This window comes from Centrocercus urophasianus, unplaced genomic scaffold, assembly GCF_019232065.1.
Source record: "Centrocercus urophasianus isolate 14NV4802_14NV808 unplaced genomic scaffold, USGS_Curo_1.0 seq_1, whole genome shotgun sequence".
Taxonomy (NCBI): Eukaryota; Metazoa; Chordata; class Aves; order Galliformes; family Phasianidae; genus Centrocercus; species Centrocercus urophasianus.
In genome coordinates this window covers 3,487,700-3,505,929 of record NW_024884141.1, presented here as the reverse complement: position 1 = coordinate 3,505,929, position 18,230 = coordinate 3,487,700, and the positions used below count along the sequence as shown (strand labels likewise).

General features: G+C 40.6%; 1 pseudogene; it reads left to right on the top strand.

The window, feature by feature from the left end:
* Nucleotides 1–17,754, top strand: part of LOC122166908 — a 61,355-nt pseudogene extending 43,601 nt beyond the window's left edge.
* The last annotated feature ends 476 nt before the right edge of the window (nucleotides 17,755–18,230 follow it).

The following is an 18,230-nucleotide window of genomic DNA, read 5'->3' as shown; positions in this document are numbered from 1 at the left end:
GAGGGTCATATCAATATAACGCATCAATCCTCTGACCATGTGTGATAAGCACGAGCCTTGGGCAGAAACTGGCACAAGTTAAATGTTTATTTCTCTAGATAGGATATTCAGGCCTTATATTATTGCAGGAATGGAGTTTGTTGATAGGCGTTCGGACAGAAACCTTGCTCTTTCAAGGCAGATGAACTTCCTGAAAAAGCATTCCCATCAAATGAGTTCAGCCCCTCACTGGTCCCTGTTGCTTAAACAAACAAGTAAACAGTGTTTTTCAGAACTGAGCTGGCTGAGTAATACAGGTTGTGTAATTTATTCACAGTATTCTGCAGTCACATTTAAATGCATTATTCACTGGGCTTGCCTTTCTTCTCATCATTCATCCAGTCCATGAAGTGAATAATTTGAGATTATATAGCATGGCACAAGGATTTGTCAACACATTTCAGAGAATATTTCATGTAAAATCATTGTAGGTTGTTTGGTCAAGTTTAATACATACAACAGGAAGGAAGGAAGAAAATCTAAGGCTGAAAGATGGAAAGAACAGCTCTGCTTCATTACCTGCACCATGATAGGGTATTCTTCCTGTTGTGACAATGTGCCAGTGTTAAGCCAGGAGAAAGAGTTTTTAGTTGGTGTAAGTATTGTTCTATCTGTACATCTGTTGAGAAAATGAAGTTTATTGGAATATGACCAACATTGGATGTTCTTCCATGTTTAAATGGATGCTCAGGGTTGGCTGTGGCACACTCATTCTCCTTGGTAAACTTTGAAGTGATTTTCTCTCTGTACTCGACATCTGCCATGAGCAGAGCAACACTGGGGGGAGGAGATAAGCAGAGGAGAAAGAGAGATCTTCCTGAAAGGCACCACTGCTGTTTCTCTTCTTTTGTGTGCTGCTGGGGGAGCAGTTTAACAAGCAAAACATGCAGGCAAACAGTGCAGCAGATGGTGCAACCTAGTATTGAGGAAACATTTCAAAGGGTAACAAAATATGGTTGAAACCAGCTTACAGTTTACACACTGAATGCAAAACTGAACATGCTGTTTTCAGCAGGCTGTAGCTGTTTTCATTTGTTGATGCCAAGTGCTTTGGGGAGCTGCAGCTCCAAAGTGGTTGGTGCTGTGGCAGGAATTTCTGTAACTGTACAGACTTGACTCAGATGGGTAGATAAGGAAGGGCTGGATTTTTACCTGCAAGAAGTCTTTGCTGTGAAAAGAAGGATCCCTCAGGGATAGTATAAAAGAGGTTCACTAAAGTTTGCTGTCTCTCTCTATCTTTCCTTCTATGGTTCATGAATTTCATCCCACGAGATTCTGATAAATATATAGAAATGATAAGGAAGATCATTTGCAAAGGTCAAACAAAAAAAATTTGAAAAGTTTTCATTTCTCAAAAAAATAAACAGCATCAGAAAAAAAAAAAAAAAAGGACAAATGCTGAAGGTCTTTGGCTAAGTTATGAAGTTTTTATTGACTGTAAACCTTGCATATGGATAAAGGAGAGACAAATGGTGATTACAAAGATCACATATAGAGCACCAGGAGCAGGTAGAAGCAAAAACCAAAATAGACAGTACAGAAAAAACTGCTATTAGTGAGAGAAAGTGGGAGTAAGAAGAAATCATTATTTGACTGGCTTAGTAATAACAGAAGATCCAAAATGAAGTGTTAGAAATTTATTCTGTGCAAAGGAATAGATACCATTCGATGATACAAGGAAAAAACATTAATTATAAATGTTACTTATGAGAAGTAGCAAACTCATGGTTAGCAAAAATGAGTAACAGCTCAACCTAGAATAAAAAGTAAATCATGCTTGATGATATTTTGGTATATTGTATGTTTTCAGTTTGTCTTGGCCTTCTCATCCTCATCTGAGTGCAGTCTGAAGCAATCTCAGAAACATTGGCAGTTGTCTTGTGCAGAAGACACGAGAAGTATTGCTGGACTGGGAAGGAGAAATCTGAATGTGTAACTGTGTATAAAGGGGGGAAAAATGATCTGTAAATTTAAAGAGAAGTCAACTTCTCTTCATATCCTAGAAAAAAAAGACAACAAGGAGAATGGCAGCAAGAGTGAATTTGTCAAGGAGATTTCTTGTCCAATGTAATTTTCTTTATGAAAAAATAAAAGGTTTTGTAGACAAAGAAGAAGCAATAATTATACATCTTGTTTTCACTATCTTTTGACATTGTCTTTCCCTACATCTTGTAAGCAAACTGGGTAGATTATCAAAAGTAAAATCACTGTTGAAGTGTGTGAAGTGGCACTCCGACTAGGTGGAGTTATCACTTGCTTTCTGTACAACTGCAAGAATATTTCCCTTCCCTCAGATTTGTTAATGACAAAAATTGTAAAATCAAAGCAAGACCAGGCTTATTAAATCTGTGAATGACATCAAGCATATAGGAACTGTAATAAGTATGTAAGAGGACAAGATTAAATTCAAGATGATCTTAATTTGTTCAAGTAATAGTCTGAAGGAAATCAGAAAACAAGCAGCAATATTCTGCCATGTCTTAACAGAATTTTATCCAGAAGTAATTAATAACAATAAAGCTTCATTCTTTGAAATTGACCAGAGGCTGAAATCTATGGGAGAGGAGGTATTTAAGTTATGAATAGGGATCATGTGAGATTAAAAGAATGGAAATATTGAAGAAGATAAAAAAGGGGAAGGATAAAAATATTAAAATCTTCCAGAAAATCTATCACAGAATAAACACTTAAAAAATTAACAGTTTATTTTCAAAGTAAATTAGTGGTAAAATACATTAAACATAAGTTTCATAAAATCATAGAGTCATAGAAAGAGTTGGAAGGGACCTTTCAGAACATGTAGTTCCAACCCCCTGCTACAGGCAGGGACACCTCCCTCTAGACCAGGTTGCTCACAGCCCCATCCAGCCTGCCTTTGAATGTCTCCAGGGAGAGGGCATTCACATCTCTCCGAGCAATCTGTTCCAGTGTCTCACCACCCTCATAGTAAAGAATTTCTTCCTAATATCTAGTCTAGATCTACCCTCATCCAGTTTAAAACCATTTGCTTTCATCCTGATGCTACCTGCCCTTATAGAAAGTCCCTCCCCAGCTTTCCTTTAGGCCCCCTTCACGTTCTGGGAGGCTGCTACATTGCCTCCTTGGAGCCTTTCCTCTCCAGGCTGATGAGCCCCAGCTTTCTCAGCCTGTCCTTGTAGGTGAAGTGCTCCAGCCCTCTGATCATCTTCATGGCCCTCCTCTGGACCTGCTCCAACAGCTCCATGTCCTTCTTGTGCTGGGCGCCCCAGAACTGGACACAGTACACCAGGTGGGATCTCACGAGAGCAGAGGAAAGGGGCAGAATCACCTCCCTGAACCTGCTGGTCACACTTCTCTTGACACAACCCGGTTCGGTTATCAGCCATCTTGATTTGAAGTAGAGGAATAGATTAAATGACTCTGTTAGGATCTGCCACATTGCTCTTATATTTTTTGTTTACTTTATAGGCTTTGTTTATTTAGATTGCACTAAATAATAAATAATTATTTATTCTACTGAATTTTGTAAAATGATTTCTAAAGTATCTGAAAGCTGATGGATCTTAGTCTACTGTGGTTTCAGTCATCTGATGCCATGAAAGTTATAAAAGTATTTTGACAATTTTCTGAGCCTTACTGTGCCTATTTTATATTGACAGATTCTTGGAGGGCAGAATGTCACTAATTGAATCTAATGAATATGGCTGGAGACTTATGGTAGAATGGAGGTAATAGATAAAACAACAGATACAAATCAAGATTTCTGTGGATATTAACAGCAGGAATACGTCCATCAATGGTAAATTACATTGTGGCTAGAATTTGCATATGCAAATACCAGGAGCTTTAGAGAGTTGATAGAATAACAGCAGGCATGCACTCTAGGAGAGCATGATGTTATGGGTTTAAGGGCAACATGCTTATACGGCAAGGGAGGCAGAAAACATAATGAGACAGAAAATGTGTTGTAACTTTGAAAGCTCAGAAGGATATAGCAAAAATAATTTCTAGTTATTCTGCTCAATATTTCTACTTACAGATGGATTTCTTAGCCTGATGGATGGAAAGGTCATTATGAAGGCATGTGGAAGAGATCATGGCAAGAAGGGATTATTAAAATAATCTTGTGTGGGCTTCTCTGCCATTTATTGATTTACTCTACATTGCTATGTGGGCTCAGTGTCTGAGATTGTCTTGAAAATGGGACCAAAGTAATATGTCATGGCTGAAGTGCTAAATGTTCCTTGCATGGTAAATCTTCCTGTCAATTTGAGTCATCTGTATGAATACAAATGTACAGCCTCTTATTTTGAACTGTGCTTTCTAAACATCTGTTAGAATCGCCTCTGATACCATTGTTCCAGTAGTAAATTAATAGTAATTTTGTCAAGCTACAGATCAGATTCCCACTTTGCTATATGAAAAGTTTGGTGCCATTCAGAAATCCTGGGTTCCTAATAATGGAATTACTGTTAAGAGAAGTTTGTTTCCTCTGCTCCCTGCATTTGCTTTCTTCACCTGCAGGAAAATCAGGAAAATGCATCAGCATAAGGTGAGCATTTCTCAATCCTAAGAGAGAATTAAAAGGAAAAAATTCTTTTTTTTTTTTTTTTTGTGCGTGTGTGTGTGTATGTAATGTGATGTTTTAGAAGTACTTAAGGCTTTATCATATTTTTTCAGAAACATATCACTCAAGTGTTTTTGGCCTATTTGTGTGCATATTGTCCTGCATAATTTAACTGTACAGTCTTGCAACTGTGTAACTGTGGCTGTTAAAACTTGGATACTTCTTCAGAAAATAAACAAGACCATACGAAAGACTATCCAATAACTAGAAGGAACAAACAGACCATGAAATAGCCATAGAAAAAAAGTGAGTAGAAAGCGTGGTACTGTGAAAAAACATTAACTTTGATAACAATATTATACAGTGAGAGCACTTCAGATTTACTGAATACAATGAAAAGGGATGAAGTAGTGAAGGAGCGAGAGATTTTTAGAGAAGAAGTATGTTGTCTATAAAGATTGTTTGCTAATAAATACGGAAATGAAAACAGACCAGCATGAATGTTCTGGTATAAAATGTTATAAATAAGATCAGGAGAAAGAAATCTTCTTTGGAAATCTAAAATACCAGCAGGGAAACATAATAAAAATGTGTAGATTGCAGCTGAAAAGTACGAGAATGTGTTAAAACAAAATAAAAGCAACAAAAATGTAGTAACTTGTGCTTTTTTTTTAATAAGAATTTTTGTCTTATATAGTCAAACTTCAGCAGGTAGAACTGTTCAAACTTCAGTCTTCAAAATTGGCTTCTATCCATTTGCTGTTTGTTCTTCTATACTGTTAGTACAGCAAAACCCTTTAGTTTGCATCTCTAATGTTTGCTGTTACTTCTTGGCATTAGTATCTTATGGATATTGCATCTACAGTAAAATAATCAAAGGTGAGTATTTCCAACAACACACAAAAGTCAATCCTTGGAAGAATGTTTAAATTAATCTTTTGTCTTAAAAGGTGAGAAAAACATCTAAATAATACTGGGTAGCTCCTTAAATGGCAGATTGTATGTATGGTTCTAAAGGTCTCATTCTAAAGTAGCTCTACTATGGATAATAAGTACAAGTCACTGAGCCTCCCTGGTATAATTGCAATGTAAATAATATTGAAAAATATAGGGAATATAGCAAATACAAAAAATTTTAATTTAATATTTGTCATATAACACCTCAGGAGAACAGCTTATCAGATTTTGGTACACTGCAGTACCATATCAGTCCTAGTCCTGGGTATGGACAGGACAAAAGTCATAGTATTTGGTCCTGCATACAGCTTCTCCCTAAACATACTGGGGATTTTAGAGTTCCTTAGTGGCTCACACTCTGTATTAAATTGACATAACACACACTGAAATCGCTTTGCGGGACAAAGCACATAATGCTCAGGCTTGCTATTCATCAGGTTTTCCCCTTTCCTTAAATGGAAGCTTGAGCCTGTTTTACAGGAGCTCTAGTGCACCTGTTATTTTTAAATCACTGTATTGAAGGCCAAGGATACAGATCAGACAACAAAAGGGTCAAACAGGCACTGCAGTAGGGAGCATATTTTTGTGTCCACACTTCAGACAGACTCCAGACATCAGATACCTGCAAAATTAACTCCAGACACTGAAGAGCTCCTAAGCCTGTGATTTGTCTGTTGGAAAGATGCTGGGAATTTTGATAAGAGATGGGGATTAAGCAGCATTTCAGAAATGTTTAGTATGATGAAGAATAGACCTGAGTTCAAAAGTGGGTGACTGCTTCAGAAGAACTCAAGTTCTTTGAGACTATATCTGAATAAAGAGAGAGGGGTGAAACAAAGACACAATTTATTCTGATTTTCTGTGAAATGATTGGTATTTGAATAGATAAAAGATTCCAGCTCTATTCCCCTAAGCTAATGTTTTTGTTGAATAAATAGTTTATAATAAGACTTTTCGAAAAGCTAAGGAGAAAAAATTGCCATTTTGAGAGGGCTATAAGGAAGTTCAAAGGGAAGATTTGGAAGGTGACCAGTGGGATACTTGCATGCATGCTACCTGTTGGTAGTCAGTCTTTCAGATTTTACAGGTAGGTATTGTGAGCATTTTCCTAGGAAAATTAATTGTAGCAGCAAACTCAGTGGCACCTCCACATGATGTCTTCTCTGAAGTAAAAGAAGAAAGCGAGCTGCAGTTATAGATAATCATAGCCCTACTGTCTGTCTATCCAGTACGCCAGTGCCTTCCCTGGCCTTACTTTCTTGACTGGTGGAGGACCACACCAACAAAGGACAGAGAGTTAGAGGAGAGGAGATTAGGAAGAGATGCATATTAACAACTTTATCTCTTCATCTTTGTGGAGACAAAGTTAATTTTTGCCTTTGCTAGTGAGAAACCTTAAACCATCAGTAGTTTTGCTTATGCCTTGCTCTTACTTGAATATCCCCAAGTAGTAGAGTACCAGTGCCAGAAAAACAAGACCTGGAGAAGGGCAGGATATATTTGCTGAAATATTGCAGCACAGTGAAGGTGACTGCCTAGTACAAGCATAAAGTACTGTGATCTTAGTCTCAACATTAATATAATTAAAGAATCATTAAGATTGGAAAAGACGTCCAAGGTCATTCGGTCCAATCATCCACCTACCACCAATATTTCCTCACTAAACCATGCCCCTTAGTACCACATCTAAATGTTTCTTGACCACCTACAGAGACCGTGACTCTACTACCCAGCTGGGCTGCCTGTTCAGCTCCTGATCACTCTTCAGGAGAAGAAATTTTTCCGAATGTCCAGCATGAACCTCCCCTGGCACAACTTGAGGCCATTCCCTCTAGTCCTCCAACTCGTTACATGGCAAAAGAAGCTGGCCTCCACCTCCCCTCAACTCTTTTCAGGGAGCTGTAGAGAATTATGAAATCATTCCTCAGCCTCCTCTTCTCCAGACTAAACAATCCTGGTTCCCTCAGCCGCTACTCCTAAATCTTGTGCTCCAGATCTGTTACCAACTTTGTTGCCATTCTCTGGACATGCTCCAGGGCCTCCATGTCTTTCTTGTAGTGAAGGGACCAGAACTGAACACAGTACTTGAGACTCAGCTGCCCCAGAGCTGAGTACAGGGGGATGATTATCTCCCAGCTCCAGCTGGCTGCACTATTTCTGATAGGCACAAGCCAGAGTGCCATTGGCCTTCTTGGCCACCTGGGCACATGTTAGCTAACCCCGTATTCATAACCCCATATCATGGTGGGCAACAATCTTAGCAATACAAGACTTCATGTCTGAGTATCACATAGAATCATGGCATGTCCTGGAGCTGAAAGGGACCCACTGCTTCCTCTGCCTTGGGCTGAACAAACCAAAGGACCTGAGCTGCTCCTCAAATGCCTTGCCCTCCAGATTCCTTTACGATCTCCTCTGGATGTTTTCTAATAGATTTATGACCTTGTATTGTGGCACCCAACCTGCCCCCAGTGCTTGAGATGAAGCCACACAGCACAGAGCAGAGGGGACAATCCTTCCCTAGCTTGGTGGAAGTGCTGGGCCTGATGCATCCCTCATATGATTGGCCCTTTTGGCTGCCAGGCACAGTGCTGACTCAGATTCAACTTGCTTTTATTGAGAACCCCATTTCATTCTGAGGAGGATCAAAGCCTACCTTGTTTGGCATTCAGCAACAGTTTAAGAAACAAAAATGTAGATGTTTCACATACATGAATGTGCACTTGTCAAAACTATTCAGTGGTCAATAGCAAGACTTCACTCAATTGCCTGCACAAAAGCATATATTATCACTTGAAACAGTGAGGTTATTGACTAGCCTCCAGCCTTTGCTCCATGATTACATATGTCTCCCATAGACTGTGTGTCATAGTTGTCAGCACTGTATAGATATTTGCAACCCTCTATGGAGGGGTTAGTAGTAAGTATGTGCATTTAGGCAGTCATTTTGCATCTGCGTTCAGTACAATCAATGGAGTCTAGAAAGTGATTCATCAGATCAAGGTGTCTGTATTGACAGTGGTTGGAGTTTACATTTAGATTCCAGATCTCTAGGCATCTACAGTCAGATGTCTATACATTGCACTGAATCTCATCCCTACAGTTACATAAGATTAATCCCTTCCAAGGAAATGAGAATCCAAATCTCTTCTCAGATCTGCCACTGACCTACGTCAGCAGTACCAAGAGCATAAATTTGCCTGTATTTGAGCAAAGGTTTCTGACAAATGCTCCTAAGAATGTGGAAAAAAAATAAGTATACATATATGACCCACTGAATCTGTTGTTTTGAATAAGGCCAAATTAAAGCAGGACAGTTATATCAGGAGCTCCAGCTCCAGAATGGGTATATTATGAAATAATAGCCACACACTCAAAGAGAGTGACAAAACAGATTCAAGAAGGACTGGGAGTTTCTTAATGGGTTTATGATTTTTTTATGAGAGGTACCAAGTGTAATTATTAGCTAAGTTTTATAATTATTCTGCTGAATCATAATTTTCAAGTTTTGTCAGATGTATTGTCATGAAAATCTAACTGTTTTGTAATTCATTACTATAATGACACATACAATTACTGCTATGTTTCAAAGTCACTGTTTTACAGAAGTATATCTTGCCAGTGCTACAGGGAATGTATGACCGGGAGAAACTGTAATTTCCCTTCATATGTATTCCTATGGATGGTGCAGGGAAAAATGAAAACAAGCGATTGAGATAATACTGTAACAGAGGAAGCAATTCTAGGAAGAACTGGTGAGGTTGAACATGTGGGATGAACACTGGGGGATGAAAGAAATTACGAGATTTAGCATTTAAAGTGAAAAATTCAGAAGAGAGATTATGAAGAAGACCAGCTTAGTGTAGCCTATGTAAAATATGCTCAAAAAGACTTTCAAATGAAGGCAAGAGATACTAAAAATAGAGAGAGAGAGGGAAAAAAAACAAAACAAAACAAAAAACTTCCTGGAGGGTCAAGTCTGGAATACAAATCATCAAACTTTCTTTGGCTAGACAATAAGGCACTACAAATTAATTCCAGTTCTAAGACCTGACCTCACAGACTTTGTTCAAACAACACTCCCGTTGAAGTTAATGAGAATATTGTCTGAATAATCATGCAGCTCTGTGCCTTCGCATGGACTGTGCTATGTGTTAGTGCTCAATCTCACCATCTCACCCAACCTCCTCTTCAAAACTGTCCTTGGACAAATTTGTGAGTCTGTTTTATCCCCAACAGGAAGTTTTGCAAAGAAATGCAATGTTTATGACTGCGTGTGATTTACACACAGATAGTCTCAAGTGTAATAAATACCTGAAAATGAGATAACAGGAGTGAATATGATTAGAGGTTAAGGCAAGTATTTGGAAGGATTATGTGGGATTAACCATAAACAAGAAAATAAAAGTGTAAAATAGATGCGCGTATCTTGAGCTCTGTATTTGTTCTTGTAAGAGGATAACACAGTTCTTGCCTGTGTCTGTCTTAGTGGGGAGGTGGTTTATGCAATCATCTCAACAGAGATTTTATACTTCCGCAGGTGAAAATGTAGCCTGAGAGCTTGATCTGAACTAATGATTCCCCTGAGTTCACAGACTCTTTTAATCATGATTAGCAAAGCACCTCTCTTGTCCAAAGTACAATTTTATAGCCTGAGGAGAGAGTTGTTTTGCTTACAAAACAACCAGTGAATGTTTTCTGACAGTTTCAAAACAAAACAGGCTAGATAAGAAATGTTTAAGTGCATCACCATCAATTTTAAAAACCAATACACTTTTTCTCCTGGTCTCTAGCTCAAGTGCATTTATCCTGCTGAGGGATTACTTTTATTTCTCAACTGTGACTCACTGAATGTGCGACAGAGTCTTGTTTTAACAAATTTATAGAGGCTGAGGAAGATGTTAAAAACAGACAGGCACATGGAGATGTCAAAAGTGGAAAAAAGAGCAAACATAATTTATTTCAAGGGGAGCGCTGGTGTAGTCCTTGATCCACCCTGTGTAGAGCAAATATAATCGTTCTCCTCTGCTTCTCTTTACTTAAATTTTTATATGAGCTCAGAAGATAAAGCTTATTTATCCTTCTGGTAATACCATTAATAACATTTTTGAGAAAACTATCAGGAGAGGTTATTAGTCTTCTGATACACTGATTAAGCCATTAAATTTCCAGAGCCATACACTTTGACAGTAACATTTGCATGTGGATAAACTAATTAGAATCACTAAATCACAGAATATCCCAAATTGGAAGGGATCCTCAAGGATCATTGAGTCCTGCTTCTGGCTCTACGCAGAACTGCCCAAAATCTAAACCTTATGTCCGGGAGCCAATGCTCCCTTAGTTCCCCAGCCCTCTGGTGAAGAACCATTTCCTAATATCTAATTTGACTCTCTGAGAGTCTAATTTGACTCTCTGTTGATATATTTCATGCCATTCCCTTGAGTTTTATCACTGAGCAAAGTAGTTGATTTTTTGTTGTTGTTTTGTTTGTTTGTTCTCATCTAACCTAATAGAAAACTCTAGCTTTTAATTTCCTGACTTCAGTATAGCTAGCAATTGTGACAAAAAAACTGTGAAAGTAGTGCAAGGAGTGATCTAGTAAAAAAGAAATTAGTGAGGTCTTCTTTCTGGTTTTAGATGAAGTTTTCACAACCTGTTCTAACCTGAGTGAAAGTTTTGCCTGACAGTTTTAATGTTGGCAGTAGATGAAACTGTCAATTCTGAACTGACCAATAGCTCTGACACAACAAAGCCCTTAAGACCATGAGTAAGTCAGTCTTCCTAAAATAATGTCTTTAAGTACTTACCCAAACTTACTGTTTTCAGTGGATGTTAGCCACTTGCATTATGCACATACTTACACACTGTGCTGAATCAGAGGTGCATCATAAGGATTGGTTAAATCTCTGTATTCAATACAAACTCAGAAGATGCTCAATATCTTAAGTCTCTTAAAACACGTATTGTTTACCTGTTTATGTGTATATCTGCATTGCAACCTCCCACTTGTACTGCTGTAGAAATGATTGCATGATGAGGTGTGATCTTTGGCCAAAGTGACAAAAAGTCTTAGTGTAGTCATATTGATAAAAACTTATATTTATTTTTTTTTCTTCTGTAGTTTATTTCACTAGTAGAGACTGCAGTGAAGAGGACAGCATTGAGATTTGCTAATGTAGTTGAGTATGTGTTTGGAGGTTTTGTTGATGTCATGTGCCAGTGTCTTTATAAATTAAAGAAATAAATTGTTTTAAAATATTTATTAATAGCCTTGATAAATATTTTCTATTAGCTAGGTTTTCTTTTCCTGCTGCTGTATTATTGCCTCTATCAGGAAAAACTAAGAACTCCAGCAATTGCTGAGTGCCTTTCTCTTTTCGGTCAGGACCCTGATTATTCTTTCACTAATGAAATCTTGAGGGAAGGAGGGTAGACGGTAACTTAGACAGTTGTTTGAAATTCCCTCTTATGTCGGTAGAAGGAGAAGGAGGCCACAGTGTAACGTCTGTACTCTGAGGAAGAGTGGTCTCCAGATGGCTGTGCAGATGGTGTATTACACCTGCCACTAGCATCCTGTCCACATAGCTGCCTTATGGGCTTTCTGTGGGGTGCTGGCAGACAGCCTGTCTGGGTGTATTGCAATGTGTCATCTCATCTAAACAGGCTGAAAACATGGAGAAAAACAATTTCAGGAGCGTGAGCTTTGGCAGCATCCTGAATGGGTTCACTCTAGTTATGAAGATGTTCTTGATGCTTTCTTCTGGGGGCAAGCATAGATACATCCAGCTCAGCAAGTTAAAAGGTGGATACATCAGTATGTTGTTTGGATTATTTTTCTAATTAAAAATTAGTTCGATATAAATCTCTCCAAGCTGTCACTCTTACAAGTTATTCTTTTTTGTTTTACTTTTGGAATGCATGCTTTTACAATGACGTGGACACTAGCAGTGAATTTCCCCATTAATAATTTGGATTTGGACCTGATTAAGGGAAGAGAATTTTATAACAATGTTGATACACTATATTCAAAAACTTTGCATAAGAAAGGAAAAAAAAAAAAGGTGTTTAAAGAATGCAGTCACCCAGTTTTCTAGAAACAAAAGACTTCTCAGAAGTTTTCTTTGCTATGCTTTTTGATATTTCACAGTTACTTTTTCATTATAGTTACAGGAATGTTAAAAGAATGATTGGAATTATTTTCTGGGAATAAAAGTGTGGCTATAGCAATATGATTCAGACAGCTGCATCATATTCAAATGTCATTTAGACAACACTATTAAGTTCATTTTTGTAATAGCTCAAGAGGATGGATTATCATGGAGTAATTAAATCAGTGAGAACAGGGCTCTTTACTCCTGTAAGAGCAAATCTCTATTATTGATCTACAGAAGAAGAGGCAGTCATCTTACCGTATAGAACATTTCACAGAATCACAGAATCACAGAATCACAGAATCACCCGGGTTGGAAGGGACCTCAAGGATCATGTAGTTCCAACCCCCCTGCCTAGCAGGGCCACCAAACACACACATTCAGATCAGGTTGCCCAGGACCCTGTCCAACCTGGCCTTAAACACATCCAAGGACGGGGCATCCACAACCTCCCTGGGCAGCCCGTTCCAGGGCCTAACCACTCTCCTTGTATAGAACTTCCCCCTAACATCCAACCTAAATCTTCCCTCCTTCAACTTCAATCCATTTCCCCTAGTCCTGCTGTTGTCAGCCCTTTTGAAGAGTTTACTCCCCTCCTGGGTGTAGGTTCCCTTCAGGTATTGATAGGCTGCAATGAGGTCACCCCGCAGCCTTCTCTTCTCCAGGCTGAACAAGCCCAACTCCCTCAGCCTGTCCTCATAGGGGAGGTGCTCCAGCCCCCTGATCATCTTAGTCGCCCTCCTCTGGACCCTTTCCAAAATCTCAATGTCTTTCTTGTACTGAGGGCTCCACACCTGGACACAGTACTCCAGATGGGGCCTCACAAGAGCCGAGTAGAGAGGGACGATCACCTCCCTGTCCCTGCTGACCACCCCTCTCCTGATGGAGCCCAGGATCCCATTTGCCTTTCGAGCTGCCAGAGCGCACTGCTGGCTCATGTTCAGTCTCTCGTCCATCAGGACCCCCAGGTCCTTCTCTGCCGAGCTGCTCTCAAGGACCACTCCTCCCAGCCTGTACGGGTGCCTGGGGTTCTTCCGGCCCAAATGCAAAACCTTGCACTTTGCCGTGTTGAACCTCATTAGGTTCACCCGAGCCCAGCCCTCCAGCCTGTCGAGGTCCCTCTGAATGGCATCCCTTCCTTCCACCGTATCAACCGCACCACTCAGCTTGGTGTCGTCAGCAAACTTGCTGAGGGTGCACTCAATTCCCTCATCGATGTCATTAATAAAGATGTTAAAGAGCACCGGTCCCAAGACAGACCCTTGGGGGACACCACTTGTTACCGGCCTCCACCTGGACATAGAGCCATTGACCACCACCCTCTGTCTGCGGCCTTTCAACCAGTTTCTTACCCATCGGGTCGTCCACCCATCAAATCCACTTCCCTCCAATTTGGAGATGAGGATGTGGTGGGGGACCATGTCAAAGGCCTTGCTCAGGTCCAGGTAAATGACATCAGTCGCCTTCCCTTCGTCCACCAATGCCGTCACTCCATCATAGAAGGCCACAAGATTAGTTAGGCATGACCTTCCTTTGGTGAAGCCGTGCTGGCTGTCTCGGATCACATGCTCATTCTTTATGTGATCGAGCATGTTGTCCAGGAGGATCCGTTCCATGATCTTCCCAGGCACGGAGGTGAGACTCACCGGCCTGTAGTTCCCCGGGTCCTCCCTGCTCCCCTTCTTGTATATGGGAGTGACGTGACCCTTCCTCCAATCATCCGGGACCTCACCTGACAGCCACGACTTCTCAAATATGATGGAGAGCGGCTCGGCAACCACCTCAGCCAGCTCCTTCAGGACCCTGGGATGCAAGCCATCCGGCCCCATAGACTTGAATTCATTCAGTCTAAGGAGGCACTCTCGGACTTGCTCTGCCCTTACAGTGGGGAGGGATTTACCTCCTTGGTCCCCACATAGAGGTTTGGGGATGCAGGGTTCAGGGACGTGAAAAAGACTAGAATCCTGGCCACCAGTGAAGACCGAGGTGAAGAACTCATTCAGCACCTCAGCTTTCTCTTCATCTGTTGAAGCCAGTTCTCCTTTTAAATTTACCAAAGTAGGTACGCCCGTTTTGGCCTGTCTCTTCTGGCCAATGTACCTGTAGAAGGTTTTCTTATTGTTTTTCACGTCCCTTGCCAAGTTCAGTTCTGCCTGCGCCTTGGCTTCCCTGATCCCACGTCTGCAAGTCCGGACGGCATTCCTGTATTCTTCCCAGGTGACACAGCCTTGTTTCCAGAGCTTGTACACCCCTTTCTTCGCCCTCAGTTCTCTCAGCAGGTCCTTGCTGAGCCATGCTGGTTTCCTACCTCGCCTGCCCACTTTCTTATTCAGAGGAATGGAGACCTCTTGTGCTTCCAGGAGGGCATCTTTGAAGAGCCGCCAGCTCTCCTCAACATCCTTGTCTTTGAGGGCAGCGCGCCAGGGGATCTTGGCCAGCAATCCATTGAGTAGTTTGAAGTTTGCTTTTCTAAAGTTTAGTGTCCTGATCCTGCTCTTTGCCAGGCCCACATCGCTTGAGATCACAAACTCAACCAGGGCGTGGTCGCTGGAGCCCAGGCAGCCTCCGACCTTGACGCCTTTGATGATCTCCTCAGCGTTGGTGAGCAGCAGGTCTAGCAACGCTTCACCTCTGGTCGGTCTGTCCAATACCTGAACCAGAAAGCTGTCGTCAATGGATTCCAAGAGCCTTCTGGAGCTCTTGCAGCTCGCCGTGTGGTTTTTCCAGCAGATGTCCGGATGGTTGAAGTCCCCCACCAGGACAAGAGCCCGTGAGCCAGACATCTCATGCATCTGGAGCAAGAAAGCCTCGTCAACAGCCTCCCCTTGATCAGGTGGTCTGTAGTATACCCCTAACACCAGCTGACCTATATTAGTCCCATCTCTAATCCTAACCCACAGGCTCTCAACCTGTTCCTGACTGTTTCTCGTAGGGAGCTCCTCACAGTTTATCCAATCCCTGACATAGAGAGCAACTCCCCCACCCCTCCTACCTCGCCTATCTCTCCTAAAGAGTCTATAGCCGTCGATGGCAGTATCCCAATTGTGGGAGTCATCCCACCATGTTTCTGTGATAGCGACAAGGTCATAACTTTCCGAGTGCATCACAGTTTCCAGTTCCTCCTGCTTGTTACTCAGGCTGCGTGCATTGGTATAAAGGCACTTCAGCCGGGCTATCCGTCTCGCCACCTTTATATGGGATCTAGGATCCCCTAGAACAGCAGCCTCCCCAGCATCCCCCTGCCCTACTCCTTCCCTATGCACTCTGCCGTCATTGCCCATGGAGTTCGGCGATCCGTATATATGCTTCTTAATATTTGGGGAGATAAATACTACTTCTGCTTTCTGATTCAGAGGGCTTACTAAAAAAACCTCATTTTCAGAGGATTTGTGTTGGACATCAAAGGGAAAGAATGGATACCCAGCAGATTTAAAAGTCATACTATAGGGTTTGTTTATTTTTTTTCCAGGTTCAAGTGCTTAAATCTATTTCTGTCCAGTGCAAAGTGAGATGACTTTTATGGTGATAACCCTGAAAAATATGTGCAAATGTACAGTTTAACATTTCCAGAGGAAACTTCCTTCTTCATGTGGAATTGTCTTCCATGATAAGAAGTGCTTTAGCAGGTTACTTTGCCACTTTAAATTGTAATCTCTGTCACAGTAGCAGAAACTACTTAATTATTTGCAATAATTAAGCATGCATGGGCTATAAATGAACATTTTCAAGAACACGGGAATGTGTTGTTGATTCAGAGACTGAACTTTTCTGTTGGATAACTGAAATGAAGAGAGCAGAAGGAAGATACAGAGAGAAAAAGGCTGAAGCATGAACATCCCTTTACAGATTCAATAATACTTTTCTGTGAAAGCATTAATGACTTTTGATCTCTGTTTCAGAACTGTTCTTTGTAATTTTTGTTTTCTTTTAATTACAGATTTTTCAGTTGAAAAAATTCTGGTAAAGCTCAGTCTCCATTTGCTTTGCATTCCCATCTAGGTTTATTTAAGCATTTTAATAGGGGATGGCAATTAGCAGAACTGGGTGACATGACAGTCTTCGTCTTCAAGTACTAACCTACAGACCTTTTGTGTTGAACTTTGTTCTCCCTGCCCTGGCTTGCTTTAACCATATGCTTTATAATGAGCAGTGATAGCAGTGAGATTGATGCACAATGACTGCAGATGTTTTGAGACTTTGCTCAGGTCCCAGTCCATCCTATCTTTGTGACATGGATTTATTTTTGAACACAGGCTGGTGTTTAGTCATTATAGATAAAAGTCATCATTTTAGCTTGAATTTCCAGTAAATGAGTGAAAGAAAATAATCACTTGCATCCTCAAGAAACACACAATGACATTCTTGGTAACTACAGGCAGATCAGCATCACCTAGATCCCCGGAAATGTGATGGAACAAATAATCTTGGAAATTATTTCCAAATTCATGAATGACAGGGATGTGACTGGGAGTAGTCAACAAGGATCTACATCGAAAGAATGATTCATGAGCAACTTGAAAGCCTTCTACGATAATCGCATGGATGGATCAGAGGAGAGCAGATGATGTTCTTTATCAAGGCTTTCAACACCTACTCCCACAGTATCCTAATAGACAAACAGATGAAGTACAGACTAAACAAAAAAGCAGTGAGCTGGACTGAAATTGCATCATTGCTGGACTTGAAGTGCATAAAGTTCAACTGGAGACCAGTCACTGCTTGTGTATCTCACAGCTAGACACTGGTGCCATCTGTTTAACATCTTCACTAGCGACCTGGAAGATGGGAAAAAAGTGCACTCTCAGCACTTGCAAATTATATAAAACTGAGAAGATTGAGTGATACACCATATGGTTGCAATGTCTTTCAGAGAACATGGACAACCTGGAGAATTCAGACAAAAAGAACGGCATTAACTTCAACAATGAGAAATGCCAAGCCCAGTATCTAGGGAGGAATAACCCGATGGCCCAAGACAGACTGGCACAAAAAAGAAGTAGCTCTAGAGAAGAGGACCTCAGCATCCCAGTGGACTACAAATTGACAATGAGCCAGTAGTGTACCCCCATGACTGAGAATGTCAGCAGCAGCCTGAGCTGCATTAGGCAGTGTTCACAGTATGCCAGGTGAGGTGATAAATTCCTCAGATTTTCCATTAGAATCTTCAGATTCAGTTTGATCAGTTGATTAAATTTGTGCCAAATATTGTAATTAACTGCATGCATTTTGTGATTACCTCATTTTGTGAATTTCTACCAATTAGGTGATTTCTGTACAGGATCACTGTGCAGTTTTGACTACAAAGCTGGTTATTCAAAGCTTATTATACTCTGGTTATCATAGTCACATCACTATATTCTGAGCTCTGCCAGTCAGCCAATTCTCAATTCACCTTACAGGAAGATCTATATAATTAATTGCAGTTATCTTGCAAAATTTATAAGAATTGTGCAATTAGCATTTTTCCAATAGTTAATTTAAAGTGAATCTCTTAACAAGATTTAACTTCTTATCACAGGTATTTTCCTCTGTTT